The sequence below is a fragment of the Natrix helvetica genome (assembly GCF_964273705.1).
Source record: "Natrix helvetica genome assembly, chromosome: 11".
Classification (NCBI taxonomy): Eukaryota; Metazoa; Chordata; class Lepidosauria; order Squamata; family Natricidae; genus Natrix; species Natrix helvetica.
In genome coordinates, this window is record NC_138562.1 from 13766222 (window position 1) to 13793468 (window position 27247).

Sequence of the window (27247 nt, forward strand, 5' to 3'; positions counted from 1 at the left end):
CTAGCAAGGGCAGTGTTGTTTACTGGCCGTTCAGAAAACAATTATTTTAAAGTGGGGAGAAAATGGCCACTCACAGTTGCATGCAATATATTTACTCCTTTGTCCTTGTCATTGCTACCTGCTCTGCTCAGGTGGGAAGCTTTGGTAAGGAAAGGAGAAAAAAAAAGTGGGTTCAGCTTAAGCGAGGACATTGTAACCTGTGCCTGTTGAAACGGTTTATCTCCTTTGCAATAACTCAATGTCAAGACAGAAATCATATAATTCTTGAGTTAATACATACCTATGACTTTTTTGGGGAGTGCATTAAAGGTTTTTAAACACTTGCTGATTTTAAAGTGGTAAAAAGCCATGGTAGCTGTGGTTAGAATGCACTACCGCAGGGTAATTCTGCTGATATTGCCTGCAGTTCGGCAGTATGATTCTCACCAGCTCAAGGTTGACTCAGCCTTCCATCTTTCCGAGGTCAGTAAAATGAGGGCCCAGATTGTTGGGAGTAAATATGCTGACTCCGTAAACTGCTTAAATAGGGCTTTGAAGCACTGTGAAGTGGTATATAGGTCTAAGGGCTATTGTTATTGCCCTTCCTTCCTTCCTTCCTTCCTTCCTTCCTTCCTTCCTTCCTTCCTTCCTTCCTTCCTTCCTTCCTTCCTTCCTTCCTTCCTTCCTGTGGTTAGAATGCAGTATTGCAGGCTAATTCTCTTGACTGCTAGCAGTTCAATCCTGATGAGATCAGGGTTGAATCAATCTTCCATCCTTCTGAGGTGGGTAAAATGAGCATCCAACTTGTTAGGGGCAAGAGGCTGGCTCTGTAAACTGCTTAGAGAGGGATGTAAAACATTGTGAAGTTGTATATAAGTCTAATTGCTATTGCTATTATTCTTACTGTTTGGTTTGGCCAGGAATAAGAACAGAAGGATTTGGAGGGCTTTCCTGGTTCTCTGGAAAGTAAAGGCAGGAGAGGGGGAAGTGCCTTCAGATGTTCAGCCATCTGAAGTAGTCCAGGTAGTAAACCAAAGCCATGAATGCTAATGCTACCTGTATTGTAAGGTTGCAATGACAGAATCTTGCAAGTTTGAGACAGCATAACTCTTCTCATTGTCCCTTCATTACATCATTGTCTGAAGTCCTGACCTATGGACTTCATCTTCCAGAATTCCCCAGCCATCCATGCTGGGCATTGAAGTCCACGAATCTTAAAGTTGCTAAGTGACTGAATTCTAAGAATTTGAATCCCACAGGTCTTTTATTTTGTCAAGATTGGAAACCTTTGAATTAGTCAATGCAAATAGCGTCGGGAAAATGAGAAGGTTTGAACCAGTCAATCCATATACATTTGAAGTGGTTTAGTGGCGGTTTGATTTTGATGATTCAGTTTGACTTTCCAATCTGATTTGGAAAAGTGATACGATTTGGAGATTTGATCAAGCAGCCTTTGAATCAAATCCCTAAATCAAAATTTCACCCAGTCCTAATGAATGCCTGGTGGGTACTACTTTCTCCATTCTGCAGTATAAGGGAAATGCTAAACACAGCAGTTAAGTTATGGAAGCAATTCAGCCAAGGCCTATGCGTAGCTTCTCAAAATTCTACATTCAGTTGTATTCATAAATTTGTAATTTTATACACTGCCTGGTGTGATCTACATATTTAGGCAATATGCACCAATAAATAATGTCAAAATGTATTAAAACACAATATATAAGAGAGATAAAACTACATAATAATACAGCCATATAACCATCCTAACTCAGAGCCATAAATTAATGCAACTGCACTCACAGACACTAATTTCGATGGGCCTGTAAGAACTTATTGATGGAAGAAGGATTATTCACTGGTCTGCTGTTTATGTACTAGCACAAGGATGGGGAAACTTTTTATTTTAAAGGGGGAAGTAGAAGATGCAGTAAGTACATGTGATTTGATTATATTCCTCTTCTTAAAAAAATATGTTAACTTTATTTGAAAGCTAACTGCTTTTGTGCCTCTTCTTGCTCAAAATAACAGATTTTTTTTCAACAGTTATAGTCCGAGAAAATTTCACGTGGACCTTAAACTGGTTGTTGTTGTTGTTAGTTGCAAAGTCATGTCTGACCCATCGCACCCATGGACAATATTCCTCCAGGCCTTCTTTCCCTCTAACATCCTCTGGAGTCCATTTAAGCTCATACCTACTGCTTGGGTAACTCATTCTCTGATGTCTCCTTCTTCTTTTGCCCTCAGTCTTTCCAGCATGAGGCCCTTCTCCAGGGAGTCCTTCCTTCTCATTAGGTGGCCAAAGCATTTGAGTTTCATCTTCAGGATCTGGCCTTCTAAAGAGCAGTCAGGGTTGATCTCCTGTAGGACTGACCGGTTGGATCACCTTGCAGTCTGGTTCTGTTGTATTGCTCTGGTACATTCAGTTTTCTAGTTATATGTTGGAACATCAGATAATAAGGAAGCTGACCTTGATCAGAGCATTCACCAACCATTTATCTATGCAAAAAAGGGTGAAACATTTTTTTTAAGTCTAGAAAAATGAGCTGAAATGACCAATCGCATCAGGCAGACACCTCCCTAAATCACTGGAATAAAAGCAGAGGGAGATACAACACAACGAGACTTCCAAAACTGATGTCAACTCCACTAGGTTGACCAGGCCAGGAAATCAACTTCACAGGAGGGCTAAAGCTATTTTATTGAAATTGGCTGAATTAATTGAATCCTGAAAGTCTGATTGTTCAGTACCATCTACTACTACTCCTTCAAAGAATTAAGCATCTATTTGAGGTCTTTCCAAATGTTATCTGGATGTTCTGGACTTAAAAAAAAAGGCTTTGGTCTTTTTTTCCTAGATAGTAATTCCTGCCTGTTTCCATCCATAGCATTTTTCTTACTCTCTATGGATTCTTAGCTTGCATTTCATTTGTGGCTTCGTGCTTGTGCGAGCAAAGCGTGATCGGAGCTGCCGTTTTTCTATAAATATAGGTGGATGGGTGTGGAATGTTGGCTTTGTTGCTTTAAATGGATTGGTTGGCTGTGTTGTCACATCTTGATTGGTTGATGGAATTGATGTTTGGTGAGGGTGATTGGTGATAGTGTCCTGTTTTGTTTTGGGTCCTGTGTCAGTTTTTGGGACTCGTTCATTGACTAGGGCTAGGTTCCAGATATCTAGTAGGCATGGTATCGTCATGTTTCTCTATTTCGATGGCTAGCTCCGATCACGCTTTGTTCGCACAAGCATGAAGCCTGGTATGCCCAAATATGGGATGGAGCATACTGACTCTCTTTTGCCTTTCAGCTCCAGCCTAGGAGCCTTCCAGGCAGAAAACCATTTTTGTGTTGCATTTGTGCTTACAAATAAAGAAAGGGAGACTAGTATAGATCTATTTCAAGCTATTTAGCTCTCATCAGCTAGCCATACCCGTACTGGGATTTGAACTTGGGGTGTTTTTATATGTTAGGCAGTTGTATTAGCCTCTAAGCCACAAGCTCTCCTCCCTTATCAGCTGAGCAGCGGAGCCAAGGAAATGATTAAGTGTTATGTCAAAGCACCTGGTATGCCCAAATATGGGAGGGAGCATACTGCTTCTCTTTTGCCTTTCAGCTCCACCCTAGGAGCCTTCCAGGCAAAAAAAAACATTTTTGTATACACACACACACACACACACACACACACACACACTATGTGTGTGTGTGTGTGTGTGTGTGTGTGTGTGTGAAAGCCTGAAAAAAGAACAATCGACTTGTAGAATTTTCTATTGCATTCAAGCAAAATGTGCCTAGTGATAAAAATGAGCCTTCAATCATTTATAGTCATACAGTCAAATTTTGATGCTGGCTTTGGGGCAGTCCAATATCCGCTCCCTTCTATGTATCAGTCCATCAAACGCAACCTCTCCATGCTTCAACTGCAGGTCTCCGTTGCATACGCATTCCACACTATCCTTTTGGGTCTCTGTGTCATAATGGTTAGGGAAGCAGCTTGACTTCTCACAGTGTTTGTGTGGTAGGATCTCCAGGGGCTTTTTAACCAGATCAAGAAAGTATATCGTAATTGAGGAAAAAAAGAAGCTTGACTTTGTCTTAATGGGGCTTCCACGGGGGGATAGTAAGAACAGCTTGACTGAATCTCTGTGGGATACCATAAGGGACTTATGTGGATCTAGGGGGAAGGCAGACATTAGGTGTGGGCAGGAAGAATAAGGGAGTTCCATAATTCTCCTTAATCGGTCCACTGAGTCTTGGGAGGTTATTAAGGAGAAGTTATATTTTTCTTATACGTTTATGTTGGAGCTTTAAAACTTTTTTTTTCACAGAAACATGGAGAGGGTAGCTGTCTTGCCCTGCTGATGTTATTTTACCATTCTCTTTCTTCCTTTTTTCTTTTAGTTCTTCTGCGGGGGGGGGGGGGTGTCTTCTTTTAAATTGAAACCTTTCTTCTATGCAATGACAGAGTTTGTCACAGAATGGAAATGGAAACTGTCTTTCACCTTTCACCACACAGGAGAGGCACACCACGGTTTCTAGCACAATCCTCTACTAGGCCTTCCCTCTCAACCTGCCCGCCTCCATGGAAAAGGTATCCCCATCGCTGTAGGCATAATCCCTATTTTTTTGTTTTTGTTTTGAAAAAAAACACAAGTGTTTCACAATAGCTACCTACAAAATGTGACACGACCCTTTTTTTGTAACGGCAATGCCACCAATAGAGTACCCCCCCCTTCCCCAAGTAATTTCTTTAATCTAATTTTCAGTGACATTAACAAGATCTGAACTTCTGACCTGCAGGTGGTTTAATGATGTTACTAGGCAACCAAGCTTTTTATATATCATGCTCACTCTTTGGGGTTAATTCTGAATTTGGTAGGCATGTTGCACAAGGTTTTTTATTATTATTATTATTTAATGGTAGTTTAAGCTTCTTACTGTTTTATAGCTCTATAAGGGAAAAGGCATTGTGGAAAGCCATTTAGCATTTTGTAATCTCTTCTTCATCATATTGTTGCTCAACACTTGGAATGTTGTGGTTGTGTCCAGGATGTATGGAGTGGCACAAACCTTCATTTTCCTTTCAAAGAATGGGAATCTAGGCCCAAAAGATTTGTACTGAAGGATAGTTTGGGGAGGGGGAGTTCATTTAGATCAGAGACCACCACACAATCCCATTGAAGCTCAAATTGGTTCATTGGTTGAAAATCAATCAAATAAGGTATTTGGGTTCAACTGGGCATTTTTCATGCCCACATTTATTGCATCTTGCTATCTTTAAGGAGATAATATACTAAATTGTAAACGCATTATAATTTATAAAATATAAATCCATACATATAAATCACATTATATATTTAATCAGTATAAGAAAAACATGGTTACATTATGACAAAATGCATATTAGAGAAGTCAGAATAGCAGAGAACAACGGCTTATGTCAAGGCTCCAAGTAATAAATCCATAGAAACAAAACTGCAAGGCAGGTAGATTCCTTAAAGAATACTTTTATTGGAATTATCATATTGGCACCTATCTGGTGAAAACCAACTCTGACAGTCTTCCACAGTTTTCAACTAATGAAAAGTAAACTGTTTTCTACTTTCTCAAAACAATCAGTCACATGGTCCAATCATGGTGCGAACTGGCAGCCGGGTAGCATCCGCCGGGTAGCATCTACCAAGTAGCATCCGCCAGGTATCATCCGCCTTCCTCCGACCAGGTGTGAGAATGTCCTTGGTTCCCAAGATAAAATATTTTGTTTTGGCTACGGGTTCCCCTCTATCTCAATTCCCCCCTCCCTATCCATGAGCTCCAGTGTGGCAACACTGAAGCAGTCATAATGGCTTCAGTCAGGATTGACAGCTTACTTTAGTTAAACAAAGAGGTCTTAGAATATATCTTGTTCAGATGTTACTTTTTCTAGGGGTTATCAGATGTCCTTGTTTCTTAGCACCTCTACTTATCTGAATCAACATTGTGTCTAGGTGTTTTATGGCTGATCTAGCTGTTTACTTTCCTTAGAGACAGGGCACAGTAGGGAAGGGTGTCAACTAAGAAGGAAGAAGTGATTTCCCTTGCCTATCCCTCTGGAATGACCTCCCCCCCCCCGACATTAGAACCACTTCTGACCTCCGCTCCTTCCGGCAAAAACTGAAGACCCACCTGTTCCGATTAGCAGGCCTGGCATAATTCAACTGTCCCTCCTGGCAAATGTATTATATCTGGTTATTTTAGGGGCTTTTTAATTTACTGTATTTGTTTTTAGGGGTTTGAATTTATTTTATATCTGCTTTGTACAGTTCTTTTAACTACATTTTAACCTCCTCCATGTCAATTGTCAACTGTACATATTTAATTTAATTTTATTGTATCCTGTTATATTTTGTATGAACTGTACACCGCCCCGAGTCCCTTGCGGGAGAGGGGGCGGTCTAGAAGCATTAAATATTATTATTATTATTATTATTATTATTATTATTATTATTATTATTATTATTATCCTAAGGTTTTGTCCTTCAACCCAACGCATTAAACTAACATGGGTTGGTTGGTTGATTTGCAAATCAGTGCCTTGTGTTGGTCTGGTTCAGGGGTTGGCAACTCGTGGCTCTGGAACCACAGGTGGCTCTTTCATCCCTCTGTTGTGGCTCCCCATTGCCCATCGGCACCACAACCTTACGTTTAAGGGGGAGAGGACGGTGTGCCAGGAGGAGACTCTATGGCAAAGGACAGGTTTTCCTTTCGGCTCCACAATTGATACGGCTTTTGGTTAGGACAGGTAGAGGGAAAAAGACACTGTGCTAGGAGGAGACTCTATGATGGGGGAACCAGGCTTCCGGTCAGCTCCAGAATTGAATGGGGGGGGGTTCCAGTTAGGACCTTTGTGGCTCTTTGAGTGTGCAAGGTTGCCCACTCCTGGTCTGGTTAGTCTGTAGTGCAAGGTAGTATGCCAATCCAAGCAACTGTCTTAGTTCAGCAAAGCATATTTAATTTGTACAGTAACATGAAAGTTACTATGGAAACATTTCTGTCCTGACCCAGCAAAATACTTTCATCAATAATAGCAATAGCAATAGCTATTGACTTGCATACCACTTCATAATGCTTTACAGCACTCTCTAAGTGGTTTGCAGAGTAACATATTGCCTACAACAATCTGGATCATCATTTTAAGGACCTCAGTAGGATGGAAGGCTGAGTCAACTTTGAGCCAGTCGGGATTGAACTCCTGGCAGTGAGCAGAGTTAACTTGCAATACTGCAATGTAACCACTGCACCATCCATAACAATAAAAGTTCAATCCATATATTTCTTGAGTAAGATAAGACTATATCTCTTGCTCCTAAATTCAGTGAGATGAGGACTGAGAACTCCCTCCCTCTCCCTCTCTCCCTCCCTCCCTCCCTCCCTCTCTCTCTCTCTGAGTAAAGTGTTAGTTTGGCTAATTATTCCAACTTTTTAAACATTTTATTTCACTAAATAAAAACATATAAGTAGAAAGATGCCAAAGTATTAACCACATTATAAGAGCTCAAAATGCCGAAAAGAAATATTGCAATCATTTGTCCACTGGAGAAGACAAAGGTATTAATTTCGCTGGTCCACAGTGTGTCTTGTTTTGGCAATATATCAAACTCTTGCAGCCCTATCGGTCTGAATCAATTAGAAATTACTCACTGGGTAAATTACATTGCAAAAGCTCTGATTTGTTAATGCTCCTTTCAATCTTAGAAGACTAAAAGCTGGAAAGTAATAAATTCAACAGAGCAACCAACATGTTGTTTAAATTCAGATGGATTGGAATCTATTTGCTACAGTATTTGCTTTTAATAATTTAATTTTTCAAACACTGCAGAGCAAGAGCTATAAATATTGGCTTGTGGATTTTTTCAAACGATGGAATTTTGTTGCCAATGAGTGGTTCATCTCTTTGAACAAGATTTTATACATGTGTGTATGTTTGTGTGTGTGTATTGCTTCAAAGTGTGTTTTATTGTACGTTATAATATTATTAGCCTTTTTTTCATATGACAAAAAAGATACACTTTTGGTTTTCTTCCATTCTACAGCAATTTTTATCTTATTTGTCAGAGTTTGTTGCATCAATTCAAATCCAGAAAGCACACACAGATAACTGATTCAGTTGGATTCATTAATTTTTTTATATACATAAGAATAGATGAATAAATGTACAATACCAACAGGGGGTTCTTCCAAGTAAACACAAGGCAGAAGAGTTACAGGCAAAAATAAGGAGTTAGTTTCATATCAGCAGACAAGCCCAGACAGACTGCTAGTTTACTTCTCAAAGCAGCAGACTGCTTAATACAGATAAGCCATGCCCAGACTTCTTACTTGTTTCTGTTTCAATTCTCTGCACAGACTCAGATCTGTTTAAGCTCCCATTGGCTGACTTAGTTGCTATGCCTATTCTTTAGCTGACCTTGTTCCCATGTCTCTCCTAGTCATAAATATTTTAGCATTATTGTATCCACGTAGGAATCAGGGCTTAAAAATCATTTGGGGGGCTCCCAACTCAAATTTGTAATAATTTCCCCTCTCCCACACATGTCCTGTTCAGCTTTCTCTTTGTGCATATTTTGAACTACAATCTCATATCTACTCCACACTTCCTCCTTTCTATGAGCTACGGAAACTAATGCTGTGCCAAAATCTACAATGCAATTGCTCCTCACAAACGTTGATCCCTGGTGAATAGGATGTCTCTTTTTCTACCATACCCTCGAGGGCGTTTAAGAATTCATATAGATTTTCTCTGGGGCAATTTCTTTCAATTGAAGTTATTGTTAGAAATGGCAGAGGAAGTATTTTCTTTTCAAGTCTTGCCTTGTATACCTGCATCTTTCTGTCACATCTTCCCTTCCTGCATAGAGTTTCCAGTCTGGAAAAAAAACAAACCATGGGAAGACTTCCATCATGAGTGAGAATCCAGGGAGATTATAGGCTAGGGTTCGTGCAATTAAAGAGAGGACATTCATGCATGCCTCCTGGTTATGCCGTTGCTAAATAAATGGAATAAAATTGCCCGAAGCCCTTTTCTCTTTTGAAACAAAATTTGAAAGCAAATCAGGGTAAGTGCACTGTAAGTGACTGCCATCATACTGAAGGACAGAAAACTGCACTTTCTTTGGTAGATATCAAACTTTGAAGTGCGAGAGTGGTATAAATTGAAAGTTAATATGCCATCAATTAGAAAGGCTAAACTTTTTTTTTTATTTAAAAGCTGTGAGTCAGTGACAAATACAGTTCAAACAGCCCTGGTTAAAAACATGTATTATTTTTAATGACCAAATGGAAGGTACAAAGGAAGGACAGAGAGAGAAAAAGAAAATGGATTTGCTCTTACCAAATCCCTGGGATTGAAACCTATTTTCAAACAGATTACTTTAACGCATTCTCACCAATATCAAAAATTCTCTTTCCACATTCATCTCCTTCTTTGTTGATGTTTCCCTTCACTCTCTTTTGCAGCTGATAGATTCTCCCCTAACATTGTTAAAGTCTACCTGGAGAACCAAAGAAATGACGTTTCATTGCTTTGTAAAACTTGTTTTAGTTTGTCAAACATGTACAAGATAACAGGTGTAAGTATGAACATGGACATGAACAAAGGGAATGAGTACAATAAATGGGGACGGTAGGCACGCTGGTGCGCTTAGGCACGCCCCCTTTACGGATCTCTTAGGAATGAGGTGAGGTCCACGGTAGACAGTTTAAGGTTGAAGCTGTGGGGGTTTGAGGATGTAACAACAGAGTCAGGTAGAGCATTCCAGGCGTTGACCACTCTGTTGCTGAAGCCATATTTTCTACAATTGAGTTTGGAGTGGTTTACCTTGAGGTTGTATCTATTGTTTGCCCATGTGTTATTGCAGTTGAAGCTGAAGTAGTCATTGACAGGTGTGACATTGTAGCAGAAAATTGTGTGTACTACGCTAAGGTCAGACCTTAGTTGGCGTAGTTCTAGGTTGTCCAAACCCAAAATTTCGAGCCTGGTGGCATAAGGGATTCTATTGTGAGCAGAGGAGTGGAGTACTCTTCTCGTGAAATGCTTCTATCTTCTAAAAAGACTTTTTCCCTACAGGTTTTACTGCTCAGACACTAGATCTTAGTGTTTGACACCCTGTAGATCAGAGTGAGTGATTGGTTGCAAAAGATCATCTAATCTTGTCTATGGAGATTCTCAGTCAACCAAGTCAAACAGTTGTCTCAAAGGTACTTTTTGCCCCCAAAAGGCAGCTGGGCTGTTCTTTATTTGAGGAGGAGGAGAAAATAGGAAACGTTTCACTTCTCATCCAAGAACTGATGAAGCTTTTTTGTGGAGAAGTGAAATGTCTTTTTCTTATTTCTTCTCAAATTAAAAAACAGTCCAGTTGCCTTTTGAAAAAAAAGGCACCTTTGAGATGACCATTTATTCTTATTTTGCTAGTTGAGAGCCAATTATTTAATATCCCTTGATGATTAAGCTTGATTTACCAGAAACTGGGACCTTCCCTAGTTATAATTAAACACCCTAATTATAATTAAACTGTCAGTGTGTGTACAGCATGATTACTATTTTGAGATCACCCAGGAGCAAAATACAGTACACAGAGGTTTTGTCTTTCAAACAGTGGTTTATATACAGGACTTATATATACATACATACATATGCCAGGCAAATACTAGGCAATCAATCAATCTTCAACTCTACACGAAGAACTACAATGCAGATAGAACATGAGGAGAGAGACACACGAGGAGGATGGCCTCCCTTATATATACAGCTTCACATGGCCTCCCTTATATATACAGCTTCTTAAAGTGGCAGTAACCCTGCTGACTCATTCCCATGTCATCATCTTGGTTTACAGCCTTACAGCAGCTAGTCAGCTATTAAATCATCATTACCCTGACATAAACACTTCACTAAATTTATAAGATTCAATTTTGTAACAGCACTACCCGACATCATGCAGAGATGGCAATGATGTCAGAGGTTTTTTTTTTTAAAAAAATAAGTGAGATTCCTTGATCTCAATTGTTGTAACAAGTTAGCCCTTGGTTTTCATTCAGTCTTTCCCCACTTAGCCTAAGCATGAATGAATGCCCTGATTTTCCTGCTAAGAAGTCCAGATCAGGTCTTACCAAACACCCAGTAGATATAGACACAGATGTTGGGGGAATTTTAATTAGTGCCCAGCAGTCATGAGGCCAGACATGTAATGTTCAATAAAGCCACTCATTTTTATCTCAGACATGCTTCTTAGAATGTTAATAGGAGGCCTTTCAGAAGTTCTTGAAAGGTAGATGTATGCTGACTCTTCACTGCCTCTAGGTACAGGTTGATGTAAGAAATCTTAACAACCCCTTGCCCTTTGATTCTGCCTTTTCAGGTAAAAAAAAATGGCTTCTGATGTGCAAACATGTGTATTTTTTTCCACGCATTAATGCAATCAGCAGCAGGTAGATTTCAAGGGATTATTTCCAATCAGTTGAGAAGAGATTTTCTTTTGTAGGCTTGATGAAAAATTGTTAATGTGTTGCTGTGATGTTTTATTCAAGGTGAAAATTTGACTTTAATCGCTTTCAAGGAGAGAGGCAGAAACTCCAGCACCATTTCACTTTTAATAATGCCAAGGAAAGTCGTATGCACTAAATCTAACATAATGAACGCAGCGTGTTCGGGGGGGGGGATAGAGGGCTCTGATCTTACCCCCCCTCACCCCTTTCATCCATAATTCCTTTGGAACGCTGCGTTATATCTACACGAATACCAGGAAAGGTTTATGATTAATATTATTTTAATGAATTATACAACCATTGATGGTGATTCACCCAAAGAGATATTTAAGTGAAATTTGGGGAGAAGTGAATAGGGTAAATGTAACCTTGAATGCTACAAAATGAGATCAATTTCTACATTTGCAGGCATAAGATTGGGGGGCCCAGATAACGTTTCCTTTAAGGCTCTGTTAAAGAGGTCCTTATAACCTACTGCAGGGGTTTTATAGCATTTTCAAAAGCGGCAATCAAGAACAAAATTTAATAAAAGCCTCCCGAAAGTCACAATGGTGTAAGACAGGGCTTCATTACAAGGCTGAATTCAGATCATCTTTTGAGCTGAATCTTTGAACAGAATCACCAAATCAGAGCAAGGCATTGAATGAAATGGCCGCATCACAGGTGATATTCAGCAGGTTCTGACAAGTTCTGGAGAACCGGAGCGGAAATTTTGAATAGTTTGGAGAACCGGTAAATACCACTTCTGACTGGCCCTGCCCCCATCTATTCTCTGCCTCCTTAGTCCCAGCTGATGGGGAGGGAATGGGGATTTTGCAGTATCCTTCCCCTGTCACGCCCACCAAGCCATGCCAGGCCAGGCCTACCAAGCCATGCCCACAGAACTGATAGTAAAAATGTTTGAATCCCATCACTGCGCCGCATACACTGGAGCCAACTAGCTCTTGATAAAAGCTCTGTTGTGGCACAACCTCCACCATTTTGAGCCTGCATGCACAGTCACAATAAATGTAAAAAATGGTAGATTACAATTCTAGAATGTAATACTGTCATACTGCTTGCATTACTTTGATCCTGTGTCAGACCCAGTCCAACAACAACATAGTACAGTCCAGCCAAAATCCAATTCTTCGCGCTCAATAGACAGAAACCTGCCAAAGTAAACTTTTGCTACTTTCACCCCAGGACCTTCTAGGAAGTGGTTGTCCTAACTCTCTTCCTCTGTCTCCAACCCAACTCTGGGCTCCCTTGTCTCTTGTCTCACCCCCCTCCTTGGAATAAGCTCCCTCCTTTTTTAGGGGGAAAGTTGGCCCTTTTTTTAGCCCATCACATGCTCTTCCCCTCTATAGGAATCTTCCCTCACATCCCCCTTGACCCCCAACATAGCTGCCCCTGGGTGTGCCTTTGGATGATTGCTTCTTTAATGGACTTTTCTGCATGCCTGCATCAACTTCTTGTGGAATGCGCTTGACTTTTACATTTTGAATCAATTAACTCTTCAAACTGAACTGACTTGTGGAACTGAATTGATGCGTCAGATTAGATCTTGAGAGATTCACACTTTCCCACCATAGGACATTAATAAGGGAATGCAGCTGAAGGCACAGCAGCAGAGATGTCAACAAAAGCCTTGATGAAAGATATCTTTCCTAAGCTGGCACTGAAAGCTAAGACAGTTTGGCACCACTAGTAACGGAAGGGAGAATGAATTGCACTTAAACTGAGAAATGTGCTGGCCTGAAAAATCACTGCTTACATGGAGAAAAGGAGCAATTCGTAAGAAAGGCAGTCTTTCTTATAAACCACCAGATTGCAGGAACACAAGCGAGCGGTCAGACGAAGACACCTGAGCTCATGGATAGCCTCACACTGCAATGAACAAGGACACACATTCAACTTTGCAGCTACTATGATTGTTGGCTGAGCAGGCACAAAAATAGCCTGGGAATGGGCCCCTTGTCAGTCAACAGGAGTGCTAATTTGCCATCAGCATATCACGTACTTAGAAGACAAGGGCTGGGCAGCACAAGCAAACGACAACCAATGACTTAAAAGCCAAACCTAATCAGCATCTAAACAACCACATAGGTAAAGGTTCCCCTCACACACATGTGCTAGTTGTTCCTTACTCTAGGGGGCAATGCTCACCTCCATTTCAAAGCCAAAGAGCCAGCACTGTCCAAAGACATCTTTGTGGTCATGTGGCCAGCATGACTCAACGCCAAAGGTGCACGGAATGCTGTTCCCTTCCCACCAAAGGTGGTCCCTATTTTTCTACTTGCATTTTTACATGCTTTCGAACTGCTAGGTTGGCAGAAGCTGGGACAAGTAACAGGAGCTCACTCCGTTATGCAGTGCTAGGGATTTGAACCGGCAAACTGCCGAACCTTTCTGATCGACAAGCTTAGCGTCTTAGCCACTGAGCCACTGTGCCCCAAATACCACACACAGAAATACCACACTCAGAAGAACACACACTCTGCTAGAGAGACGTTCCCTGCAGATGGGCTCCAGCATGAGTCCAAAACCTCGGAAGACAAAGCCTCTGGTCCCAGATTGGATCCTGCAGGATTATCCTGGATCATATCTATTTGCCTTCATTGATGAAAGGCAGTCTTGCATATGAGAAAGGATGAAACCCATCAAAAGGCTGTTAGGATTGGGAGGGCGAATACATTTCACAAATAAAAACAAGTACTTTGTTTTTGAAACGAAAGCATTCTGCAAACCTGTGACCCATAACAGGAGGTAGAATTAATAGCTTGAGTAGAGCTAAAATCAGAGCAGCAACTGCTTACATTCCCCAGCTTTTTATGCAAGGCTGGAAAAAAGAGGATGTGAGCAGAGGGTAATAAAGGAAGTGACTTTTACCTGGCCATACCATTTATGTACACACAGATTTATATACTGCCTGTCCCATTGACCTCTCTAGGTCAGTGCTATCTATGGTAATGCCATGCTGAACAATTCTGCTGCAGTTTACCTACCAGTATCAATTCAAACTGCTGAAGGAGTGGAAAAATGTTTTAAGAACATTTTGAAGTGCTGCATGATATCCTTGCATTTATTTAATTCCCAAGAGGCTTATCGGTACTATGGACTCTCCAAAAGCATACAGCCTCTCTGATTTTCCATATTTCTATGAAATTTTAAAGGAATAGCCCAGGAAGGAATTCTTCCCATTGGCTTTCTTTTCAGGCCGAGAATCGAATGTCACCTTGGAAGAGTCTTCCATGATGTGGACAGAAAAATTGCAGGAAATCCTTTGAAGGGACCATCATTGTCATTGCTACAGTGAAACACACATAGAGACATGCAAACACATGTTCTTTTCCCGATGACTGTAAACACAGCTGTGCAATGCATTACTTTGAATGATGTTAGAGCAGAGCTAATGTAGGCTGTTTCTCCTCAACATCTCCACTGGAACAAACATTGGAAAAGCATGTATATTCAATATTCTGTCCTTTAGCTTTGTAACCTTTTGCATAACTAGCCAATAACCTGATATTGCCTGGGTATTTATTTATAGGGAGAAAATGTCCGGACCAAATGTAATATCTAATGTTGGATTTTCCCTGTTACCAGAGGGAGCCCCCTTGTGGAGTACTGTGAAGCCATTACCATGGCAACTCCACTGTGCTGTATAGTAGAAGCCATTTTATGGCAGTACAGTAGAAGCCATTGAAAGGAACAACAGGCTGCATCTTAACACAACCGAAGGGTTTTTAGGGGTACTTTACCCCCACAGTATTTGTTTCCGGAGAGTAAGTCATCTGTGTACCAAGTTTGGTTGAAATTGCTTGAGGCGCTCCAGTGTTATGCTGGAACATACATACAAACATACATACAGCCGCCTTTTTTATCATAAGATAAGATGATAAGATAAGATGATAAGAAGATAAGATAAGATAAGATAAGATAAGATAAGATAAGATAAGATAAGTATAAATAAGATAAGATAAGATAAGATAAGTTAAGAATAGATAGATTACTCCAGAGGTACTCCTGCCAGGATCCCACATTCAAGCAAGGTTCCTCTTCCCCAATTAATTGAAGAACTAAGAGTTTGGGCTCTGACATGCTGCTCTCTTCATGTTTTCTCTTGTACCATTCTTTACTTTGAAACCTACTCACTGATAACAACAACCAATAGAGCAGAATACAAAGCTTCGCAGACTGAAGCTTCAGAACTACAGATGGTCTGAATCCATTCCAGCTGCATGGTTCTATTTGGAGGACAAATTTTGGAATATTGGTGTGTAATATTTCACTCATGCTCTAAGTGGAAGAAAAGACTTTTTTTCTTTTTTCAAGAGGCATCTGGACTTTCTGGTATTTCTTTGAAGACGTTTCACTTCTCATCCAAGGAGCTTCTTCAGCCCTGACTGGATGGTGGAGAGGTGAAGAAGCTTCTTGGATAAGAAGCAAAACCAGAAAGTCTTGAAAAAGCACCTTTGGGACAACCATGATCTGTATGACTGAGAATCTCTATAGACTTTTGCTCCGATGTAATTTTCTCCAATTATCTGATAGGTTTTAGGTTGAAACCTAAAAAAGGGACCTCTATAAATAATATGTCCAAGTCTGATTTTGTAATCAAGTTTAAAGTGAGCTGAAGTCAACAAGGGTTTTTCTCTTAGCTCCATACATGATTTTTTTAAATCAACCATTGGAGCATACAACTCAGATTCCAAGTGTTATTTTTTTGAAATAGAATGTATTGTCTATTCCCTATCAACACGATGGTGTCAGCGCCATAACAACATTATTGTATGTGTTTTCTTTATACTGCTGCTTATTAAATGGAGATGGAGAACCACTATCCCCTAAAATATCTAATCTTTTTCCTTCCTTTGTTACTTAATGTTATAACAGATTTAGAAAATAGGCAGTATGCATAAAGCATGCCTCCTATTTATGGACTTGTTCAAAAAGGAACACCATGTACTAAATCTTAGAAGAAGCCCAGAAGTATAATTGGGAATAGCTTCACTTCCAGGACTGTTTCTTTGCCAGTATGAGATGCGTTTGACTAGTTCCTCAGCTTCTCTTTTGGGGCACAGAATGTATACTCCCTGGTCTTTCCTAGGCTCCTTACAATAGCCTATTTTGGTGAATTGGAGAGAAGCATCAATTGTCAGGCCGGTTGCTTGTGGAATCAGAAATAGGAAGCAATTCTCATGTTTCCTTTGGCTTGGCAGAAATTTCAGAATGAATTTGGCCCACCCCATTGGTTATAGCATTGGCACGAAGTGCTCTGATGTGTTGCAAATTGCTCCATTGCAATGAATTATTTTTTAGTGAAAAGAATCACATCATATATGCACCAAAGACAAATTCCTTGTGTATCCAATTACACTTGCCCAACAAAGAATTCTATTCTATTCTATTCTATTCTATTCTATTCTATTCTATTCTATTCTATTCTATTCCATTCCATTCCATTCCATTCCATTCTCAAACTATTCTCCAAAGCACCTGAGGGTAGAACAAGAAGCAATGGGTGGAAACCTTTCAAGGAGAGAAGCAACTTAGAACTGAGGAGAAATTTCCTGACAGTGAGAACAATTAATCCGTGGAACAACTTGCCTCCAGAAGTTGGGAATGCCCCAACACTGGAAGTCTTTAAGAAGATGTTGGATAACCATTTGTCTGAAAAGGTAGGGGATCTCCTGTCTAGACAGAGGGTTGGACTAGAAGACCTCCAAGGTCCCTTCCAACTCTGTTATTCTATTCTATTCTATTCTATTTGCACAGTGTGACTGCTTCATGAATACAAACCTAAGTCATCTTATACCAAACCTAGACATTTTATGGCCTCCAGGCCACATCTGGCCTTTGGCTGTCCTTGTCCGGCCCACATGAGCTCAATCCCAAATTAGTATCAAATGTAAATAAGCATGCTATATGAGTGCAGGAAAAGAAACTAAGCCACTCCTTCATTTGGTTGGCAGCCATGAGAGGGCAAGGAGACAAGGCACCCTGCACCTGTGCAGTGTTTGTTTCTCACCTGGACCATCCTGAGGAGGTGATGGGGTTTGAGAACATAAAATCCAATTGCATTGTTTCGGTCCTTCACAACAGTTCATTTCTCAAGTGGCCCCTGGGGAAAATGAATTGACCACCCCTGCCTTACACAGATCTGATAGTGGCAACATGCTTTTGCCTTCTGCCTTTTTCTGCTTAGTTGAATCCTAGCAAACAGGTGTGGGAAGAAATATCCACCTGGTTCAGTTCCAAGCCAGGAGAAAGACACTGGAAACATGGAGGCTAATTGGAAAGAAGGTTTATGGATGAATAGAACCACCAAGCACATGGTTGTGATGCAGCTGACAAAATGGAGTTGAGAGCGAGGGGTTTTTATACCTTATTTTCAGCTTTGCACTTGAGCTTTCTGTTCCTATGCAAACACATGTATTCTATTGGCTGTTGTCAGATTCCCACAGGGTCATGTAGGGGTCATAGCTGGCTCCATAGGCAAAAGAGGAAATGCAAATCCTAGGTGATTGTCTGAGCGAAGTTTGGTTGAAGTTTGGACTGCTCTGAGATGATGTAATGAAGGACCTTGTGTCCTGAAAGGATGTTGGACAATTTCTATTGTGACTTAATGGCTTTTGTCCTAAGCAAGTGCTCCCATCTGTGAGAAACCGGCTCATAGCTTGGAGTTAACACCACCAAAGGCTCCTTGCCGCATTTCCTCCTGTGATGCAGCAGAGCTGGAAATTAATCAGCTCCGCTGCAGAAGGAGTGTAGAAACCCCATGGCATTTTTTTTCCTTCTTACAACCGAAGGAAAAAAAGGGGGGGATTGTGGTAATAAAATGTGTGTTGCTGGACTCTGAGCACATGAAGGATTTCAGCACAACATATAAATGTTGTGTGAAAAAAGATGGTCCAGAAGGTGCAGAATAGGAAAGGATGGGAAGTAAACAATTGTGGTTCTTTACGCTGTCTTCTAGAAAATAGAGGAATGAAGGCAAAAAAAAAAATGCAACATAAAATGCAGGGCATCTTCTGAATAGCCAAATGGGTCAGGAAATCTGCAATAAGCACTTTCAATAAGCACATTGGCCTTCAAGCGAAATCCAATAAATCCAAATCCAATCCAAAGGAAGGAGGGTCGCAGTGTACGAATTCGATGCTTCCTTTAACACTTGCCATGTTATGAAGACCATCTTCTTTCTATGCAAACCTAAAGTAGTGCAGTTTTAGGACTTCAAAATCAGGGTCCTAATCATCACAATTATGACAAATCACGGCTTGAACTCTCTTGCTTTGCATGTAATGAGTCTATCTCATATATTAGTTTCACCTTTTAAGTTGCATTACTGAAATAAATGAACTTTTGCATGCCATTCTAATTTTTTGAGTTTCACCTGTATAACAAAGATTTCAGATAATTTCCCCCTCCCTCAAGCTCTATGCAAATAAATGCATCGTGAAGGAAATTTGATCTTCTTACAACAAGCAGCTGGCAGATAAATCTCTCTGCTGTGTCCAAACTCGATTCTTTGGACTTCTTTGGATGTCTTCTATAAGGATGCCTCTGTGAAGCCACAAAGTTGCCCTCCGCTCTCCATGGATGCAGCTCTGATTTTTCACCTCCCTTCCAATTCGCACCACTGAGTCTTGCATGAAGGTGTTGCATTTTGCTGTGTTCAGCACTGTACATGTTGGCCTCAGCATTTCAAAATCAGCTGTCACACCATCTGGCATTCATAAACATCACAGGCACAGCATGGCTTTTTAACCTGCAGCACCCCTGCCAACTTTCTGGTGTTTTTCTCCCTCTCCCACCCTTTTCCCACTTCCCCCCATCTCTTTCCTCTTGGGAAATGGTTCCTGTTTGCTCTTCAGGGTAGCTGAAAAAATAAGATAAAACCCAATAAGGGTATGATCATACTGGAACTGAAGAGAGTGAGTGACTCATTTTACTTAGGATTCTTGTTTTCTGATGCTACATGAAGTAAAGGTAAAGGTTCCCCTTGCACATGTGTGCTAGTCATTCCCGACTCTAGGGGGCAGTGCTCATCTCCGTTTCAAAGCCGAAGAGGCAGCGCTGTCTGAAGATGTCTCCATGGTCACTTAGCCGGCATGACTAAATGCTGAAGGAGCAGAGAATGCTGTTACCTTCCCACCAAAGGTGGTCCCTATTTTTTCTACTTGTATTTTTACCTGCTTTCGAACTGCTAGGTTGGCAGAAGCTGGGACAAGTAACGGGAGATCACTCCGTTATGCGGTGCTAGGGATTCAAACTGCCAAACTGCCCACCTTTCTGATTGACAAGCTCAGCGTCTTAAGCCACTGAGCCACCACATCCCAATATAGGCAGCAGCAATTTGACCACCAATGTCCTAGAGAAAAGAGTGGGCCAAAGCTTTGATTTCTCCAAGATTTTCTTCTCTTCCTTCAACAGTTTGAAGAGGAAAAAGCGGGCAGAGTTTTGATTGCAGTATTTTGGTTGCCATTTTGACCAGACTTTGCCACACTCCGCCCTTGTTCCTATGATTCTGTAGAATCTTTATCCATCACTCTGCCGCCTTGCTGGCTTAACTTTTCTTTCTGATCTTCTCAGTCTTTGAAAGCAAGCGAGGGAGCCAGCTACCAGAAAGAGAACTGCACAAAGGCAAGTGAGGTGCCTTCATCCTTCTATTGAGTTGTTTTGAAATAATTCCTAAAGAAGCATTGACATAACCTGTTTCAAAACAAGGTGGAATTGTTCCTTACAGAAACAAATACCGTTATCTCTTATTATCGTGCATCTAGATAAAAGTTCCCTGTTACCCACTCAGAAGAATGTGACTAACATTTTCTTTGTTTTCATTGAAAAACATAGTTCAAAGGTGCATTTTCCCCATCAAGTGGAATAAGCATGCTTTAAAAATAAAAAATAAAGCAGAGCAATGACACAATCGTTCTAGAGAAGGCTCTTCTAATAATCTGATGGTAGACAATGGCTACCTGTCATTTCTGTTTTTCTGTTTCTTCAAGGTTAAAGGTAACAGCTTCCCCTGTATCCAATTGTAAGGGGTGGATCACTGGGGGGTTGCCAATTTTGTTACTACCAGTTTGGGTGCACTCCCACCCGTACGCGATGCCTCTGCACACACACAGAAGCATCTGGGCAGGTAGGCAGAGCCTCCCGCCGCAGCTACTACCAGTTCGTTCCATCTGGGCTGAACTGGGAGCAACTCACTTCTGGGGTGGATCTCATCTCCAGTTCCTAGCTAAGGGAGTCAGCATTGTCTGAAGATGCTTCCATAGTTATGTGACCAGCATGACTATATGCCAAAGGCACAGAGAACATTATTATCTTCCTCCCAAAGTGGTACCTATTTATCTACTTGCACTTGCATGCTTTCGAACTGCTAAATGGGCAGCAGCTTGGGCAAGGAACAGCAGATCACTCCACCCTGTGGCACTCAGGTCTCGAACCCGGACTTTTCAGCAGACAAGCTCAGTGTCCTTAACCACTGAGCCATCACGCCCCTCCTATTTCTTCTACGGATGCCCTTTGCAAGCTGGACTGAGGTGCTGTCTATGAAATAAATTTCTAACGAAATATTCTTCTGGAAAATCATAGACAGCAGGGTAAATTACATCCAGGCTATATTGTTACTTGTCATAGCATCTTTTTTACTCTATTGATTCTTAGCGTAGCCTGATGGTCATTTCTCAGACTACTTCCTAGAGATTGGTTAAGTGTAAACATTTTGCTGATCTATTTCACCATATTATTAATATTTAATATTTTTATTAATAGAACCATAAAGTTGGGAGGGATCTCAGGGCCAACTAGCTTAAACTCCCAGAAGGTGAACTTTCAAAATTCTGCTGAATCATTTCCTGCTTCTTTCTGCGAAGGAGAAATAGGCAACTTAAGAAACTGTTGGATGTGAGCAGTAGCATGAAACCCTTAGATTCAAAATTAGAATTTCTTAGATCTACTCAATCCATAAGGGACACAGTGGTTCAGTGGCTAAGACCCCGAGCTTTTCGATCAGAAAGGCCGGCAGTTTGGCAGTACGAATCCCTAGCGCCGCGTAACAGAGTGAGCTGCCCTTACTTCTCCCAGCTTCTGCCAGCCTAGCAGTTTGAAGACACGTAAAAAATGCAAGTAGAAAAATAGGAACCACATTTTGTGGGAAGGGAATAGCATTCCGTGTGCCATCGGCATTTAGTCATGCCGGCCACATGACCACAGAGACATCTTCGGATAGCGCTGGCTCTTCGGCTTTGAAATGGAGATGAACGACTAGCATCAATGTGTGAGGGGAACCTTTACCTTACTCAATCCTTAAATCCTGCATTTAGGTTCCTTCTCAATTGGAATTGGTATGATGATCCTTCAAGGAATGCGGTACTAAGTTGGCTTTGCACGACAGGAAGCACAACTGATAGTTGGTGTAGGGTCTGCTTGGGTGGGGGGTTGGGCTAGATGACCTACAAGGTCCCTTCCAACTCTGTTAACTTCTATAATTGAATGTGGCCTTCTAGCTCTTTAAAGACTCATTACTCCCATGCAAGAAGAAAACAGCCCAGCCCCAACTAGGCTATCTCCATCCAAGACCACTTGCCATTCTGGCATTAGCCTGATCTTTGCATAAGCCAAGATGTGAACAGGGAGAAGATTATAACAAGGACTCAGATTGTTGGGGGCAATAGGCTGATATTGTAAACCATTCTTACAGGATACAAGTACATCATGCAAAGCATTATGGAGTGGTATCTAACTTCATCAAAGCCTGCACTCCAGAAGCAATTCCATCTATTGACACACTGACCTGCTACCAGCCCACGAACCCCACAGAATCCAAATCAACCACACAACTAACCAGAGACACCATCGATCCTCAACCAACCCCACAAATCTCCCCCACAACCAGCACTTGACCTCCCAATGACCCTCACCTGATGTAACCTCCCCATCAAAAGACCATTCATGAGACTCTCATTGATTATTATACCCAGAGGTATAATTCAGTAAGTTCTGACCAATTCTGGAGAACCGGTAGTGGGCATTTTGAGTAGTTCGGAGAACCGGTAAATACCACCTCTGACTGGCCCCGTCCCCATCTATTCTCTGCCTCCCAAGTCCCAGCTGATCAGGAGGAAATGGGGATTTGGCAGTAACCTTCCTTTGGAGTGGGGAGGGAATGGAGATTTTACAGTATCCTTCCCCCTGCCATGCCCACCAAGCACCACCCACCAAGCCACACACACAGAACCGGTAGTAAAAAAAATGAATCCCACCACTGATCACACCTGACCCATTTTAAGAGCCTCACTTGACACACCCACACCTTCTTCCTCCTTTTCCCCCACAACAAAAATAAAACACTGTGGAGTGAGAGGAAGAGGGACTGGCTCAAAGTCACCCAGCTGGCTTTCATGCCTAAGGCAGGACTAGAACGCACAGTCTCCCATTTTCTAGCCTGGTGCCTTAACTACTAGACCAAACTGCCTTGTCCAAGGGACAACAGGAGTGACCTGCAGAAATACTCTTGCAAAACATGAAAAAAAACCCACCACCAATTTATATTCACTGCCAATTGGTCTCAAAACCAAGTAAGTTTGGGGATTCAAATTGCAGGTGGGCGGGAGGGGGAGGAGGCAACAGTATATTGAGGGAACCATCTTAATTTGAACCCAGGACACCTAGGTTGAAGCCTAATGAGCTAATGACTATACTAGTCTCCAGATTTCTTTTTTTAATCTTAGAACCTTTGATTTACTACTATTGTTCATTCGTCCTTTTCCTCCTTCACACCACCCCGTGGCATGGTACGGGCCTTCTATTGCAGCCTACTGAGTTTCTGATGGGGAAAAAAAAAATTGCAATTCTGCTCCCTCTAACTCTGTGTTTTCCAGGTAGGAGAGTCTGATTTGGTGTCATTAATCACTTTCTCCTTGTAAATTACAGGCACGTTCCTTGCAAAGTTGGAAGTAACACTTCCAGCTATAACCCTATTAAACTGAATTCCTGGCAGCTACAAAAGGAATTCACGATTGCCCACCGAAGAGGTGCAGTATCTCAAACAGCACATGTGTGCCTGAAAGAACAGCTAATGTTGAACTTAGCATTTATTCTACCCCAGAATGAAGGAAACATTGGATGATAAGATAACCGAAGAAACCAAGATGACCGAGTTGATGTGATGGATGTTACTTTCTGACTTCCTTTGTTTTCTGTTTATGTGAATTGATTTTTTGGGGGGGTCAACTTTTGGAAGTAACCCGTGTGTATCTGCAAATAAAAGAGCAGGTTAACATGATCATTAAAGGATAAAGACAATAACAGAATGGAGTATTTTCACAGCAGGAGGAACAGTAGATTTAATTATACAAATTCAGGTTTTGCAGCTGAAATCATGCAAACATTTCAGGTAAACATGCTGGCAATTGCTTCCTACCAAATGACTCCTTCTTGGAGCACCACTAAAGCAAATTTGCACATCAATAGCTGTGAGTAGAAAGGGCGAATCTGACATGTCTCGTGTGAATCTGACATGTTCAGATTTAGCATAATAACGGCCTCCGCAAATTTCAAAGATGAAAATGCACCGTCCTCTCCTTGCCCTACAATCTATTACTGCACAAAATAGGAACACCAGCAATGTTAGGGAAATAGTACCAGTTAGAAGTAAAACCATCCAGCAGTCGTTGCAGTGCGGGGAGTGGGTATATGGTTTCCCGAGTGATTTTGGTCATATCGTGGCATAGGACATGTGAAATTAATGGAGAATCTGTAGGAGAGCATGCGTGAATGTGAAATTGAATGTTTTAAACAGTTGTCCCAAATTTCTGTCCTTTCAAAATGGAAATATATATATTTGTGGCACAATAAAGCAAAGCCCAATGCAAGCAAGTTTGATGAAAGCTAAGTAGCTTTCTCTGTTTTGTCTTCGAGTCAGCGGCTAAGACGCTGAGCTTGTCAATCAGAAGGTCGGCAGTTCAGCGGTTCGAATCCCTAGCGCCGTGTAATGGAGTGAGCTCCCGTAACTTGTCCCAGCTTCTGCCAACCTAGCAGTTCGAAAGCATATAAAAAATGCAAGTAGAAAAATAAGGACCACTTTGGTGGGAAGGTAACAGCGTTCCGTGTGCCTTCCGCATTTAGTCATGCTGGCCACATGACCACAGAGACGTCTTCTGACAGCACTGGCTTAGAAACAGAGATGAGCACCACTCCCTAGAGCTGGCAATGACTAGCATGCATGTGCGAGGGAATCTTTACCTTTACCCTCTTCAGAAAGGATTTGCTATTGCCTCCTTCTTAGGGCTGAGAGAAGGTGACTGGCCCACAGTTGCCTAGTTGGCTTCTATACCCAAGGAAGACTAGATCTCCAAGTAATCTGGTCTCTACCCTGGTACCTTTAACCATTATATCAAACTGGCTCTTAGAAAACAATGGTACTATCCAACAACCTATCTTTTCGTACATGATATATTTCTTTCTTGCCCAACTCTTATCCCTTGTAATCATTCATTTTATCCATGAAAGGTATTACACAAATTTATTTATTATTGGAAGGGAATTATGGTATCACGAAGTTTGAAAAAACTCTATTTTGATGACTGTTGGATAAAGGTTTCCTTCTCTTCAGGGAGAAATCACTCATCCCATTTTTCTGTCTTCTGGTGAAGAGTTTTGAAACCCTGGTTTCACCCATCTCTAGAATATATTGGTTTTTACACATGTTTTTTATGGTGATAGTCACAACAGTGAGAAGCAAAGAAAGGCCGACCAATGGTCCTATATACTTTTGCAGACTTATTTTTCTCCAACTAGCACAAGACTTTGGAAGAAAACAACAGATTATGTATGATTGGTTACTTTCTGAAACGTGTGAATTTCACAGCAGCAGTTTTAAAAAAAATTAGCTATGGGATGGAAAAGGGGATAAAAAAATAAATCTCAAGGACTGTGATTTAAAAGAGTGACAAACGCTGACTCTTTTTTTGATAGAATACTTTAACTTCTGTTTGATGGGGATAATAGTGTCACTTTGGAAAGAAAACTTGAACTATTATTCAAAGATAGGAATAAACAATTTGATAGTGTTTAGCTCATAGATGACAACTCTTGTTTCCCCCCCCCCCTGTGAACTTAAATGAGTGAATCAGTTGCTATGGTAATTCCTGCTTTACCTTTTAAGACAAAGAATAGTTTGGAGCTATAAAATTAAGTCCCCTTCAACCTTTCATTTCTTATATGTAACAAAAAAAAAACCCTCCTCTCTTTTTCTTCCTTCCTTCCTTGCTTTGCATCCTCTCTTGTTCTGCTATTTGCACATAATTAATTGGTCTGCAGTTTGACCTGCAATTATTTCAATTGGATATTAATGATTTGAACAGCAAATTTAATGATTCAGTGAAAGCAAGGATCTCCTACAACATATATCCCTATAGATAAAAGATTGGCTTGTGTTTCTTTCACTTCTCTTTTGTTCCCAAATGCCAAAATTTGACCAAATTAGACATGTTTATTTCTCTGGCTGATTCTATATGGATTGTCTAGAACAGGAGCATCACACTCGATTTCATTGAGGGCCACATCAGGTTTGTGTTTGACCTCAGAGGACCAAGGGATGGGCTTGGCCATGGTAGGCGTGGCCATGGCAGGTGGGGCTCATATTGGGGGCATCTGTGGTGGCCAAGTGTTAATAAGAGAAGACTTACTGTCTTTATCCATTTATTTTTTTACTCTGTGTTTGTTTTTCTACAGATAAACTTAAGGTTACTACCAAAAGCAGTCCGGAGTACCAAGAGAATGGGGAAGATGTTTTTGGCTACTATGGAAATTCAAAAAAAGGGCACAGATGCAGGAAATTGGATGAAGTAAACCAAGAAAGTGACCTCCTTAATTTTTCCCTTGCTGCCCTTGATGATGTCCAGGAGAGAAGAAGTCAGGTGCCCATTATGGGTCTTCATGATAGAGTGAAGCTGGTCTTAGGAATTTGATGGTTGAAATTCCACTGGACATGGTGCAGAGATGAACACCAGAATTCAAGGTGCCTAAATGTTCAGAGGTTGAAACAGACTCAACCCCCAAAATCTTACAAGCTCTTAGAAGTGGAGCTTGCTCAGGATCTAGAGCCAGAAGTCAAAGTTATGTCTAGTTGCAAAGGAAGTTTTCTCAGGATTGACACATACCGTTACAGAGGCCACATGTGGACCGGATAATAAACTGTGTGGCGCAGCAGAAGTTGGTTTTTGAAGACTGGGATTCGAATCCCAACATTATTTTGAAAAATTTGAAGAAATGGGTGTGAATCCCCATTCTTGGAAAGTAATCCCTTGCTATGGGAAATCTGCTACTGAGTTTTCCACCTTAATCTTTCTGGACCAGATCTCTTGGCCCATGCTTCATGCTATGGATTTCCTGACAATCTGGCTTCCTTGTTGATAGCCCTTGGGCTGATTTTCCTTAAATTCCTGCTTTGGATTCCTGATTGAACTGCTGCCATGATACCTATGCTTTCTGCCTGATGCCAGGTAAGGCTGCTATTACTCTCCTTTGGTCCATTTGTTGTGGTAATGTCCAGTGCCTATTGAACCTCCAATTACCCTGCTCATGAACCCAACTCAACCAAACACATAATTTTGAGAAGTGGTGGCAATGAGGTAACTAGAGGGAGAAATTTAGCTTTGGGAAACAGTGAGCAGTCATCTAATTAAGCTGACCAGTCATTTAAGTCTCTGCCAGTTTGCAGTGCACACCGAGACTTTGCAAAATCTTAATAGCAGCAACT

At 41.1% G+C, this 27247-nt stretch overlaps 1 long non-coding RNA gene across 1 annotated transcript in view; it reads left to right on the forward strand.

Moving 5' to 3' along the window:
* Positions 1 to 26984, forward strand: part of LOC309397661 — a 244009-nt gene extending 217025 nt beyond the window's left edge. Inside the window, exon 3 of the long non-coding RNA XR_014176302.1 lies at positions 26221 to 26984. This is a non-coding gene — a long non-coding RNA (uncharacterized lncRNA). The remainder of the gene's footprint in view (positions 1 to 26220) is intronic.
* The last annotated feature ends 263 nt before the right edge of the window (positions 26985 to 27247 follow it).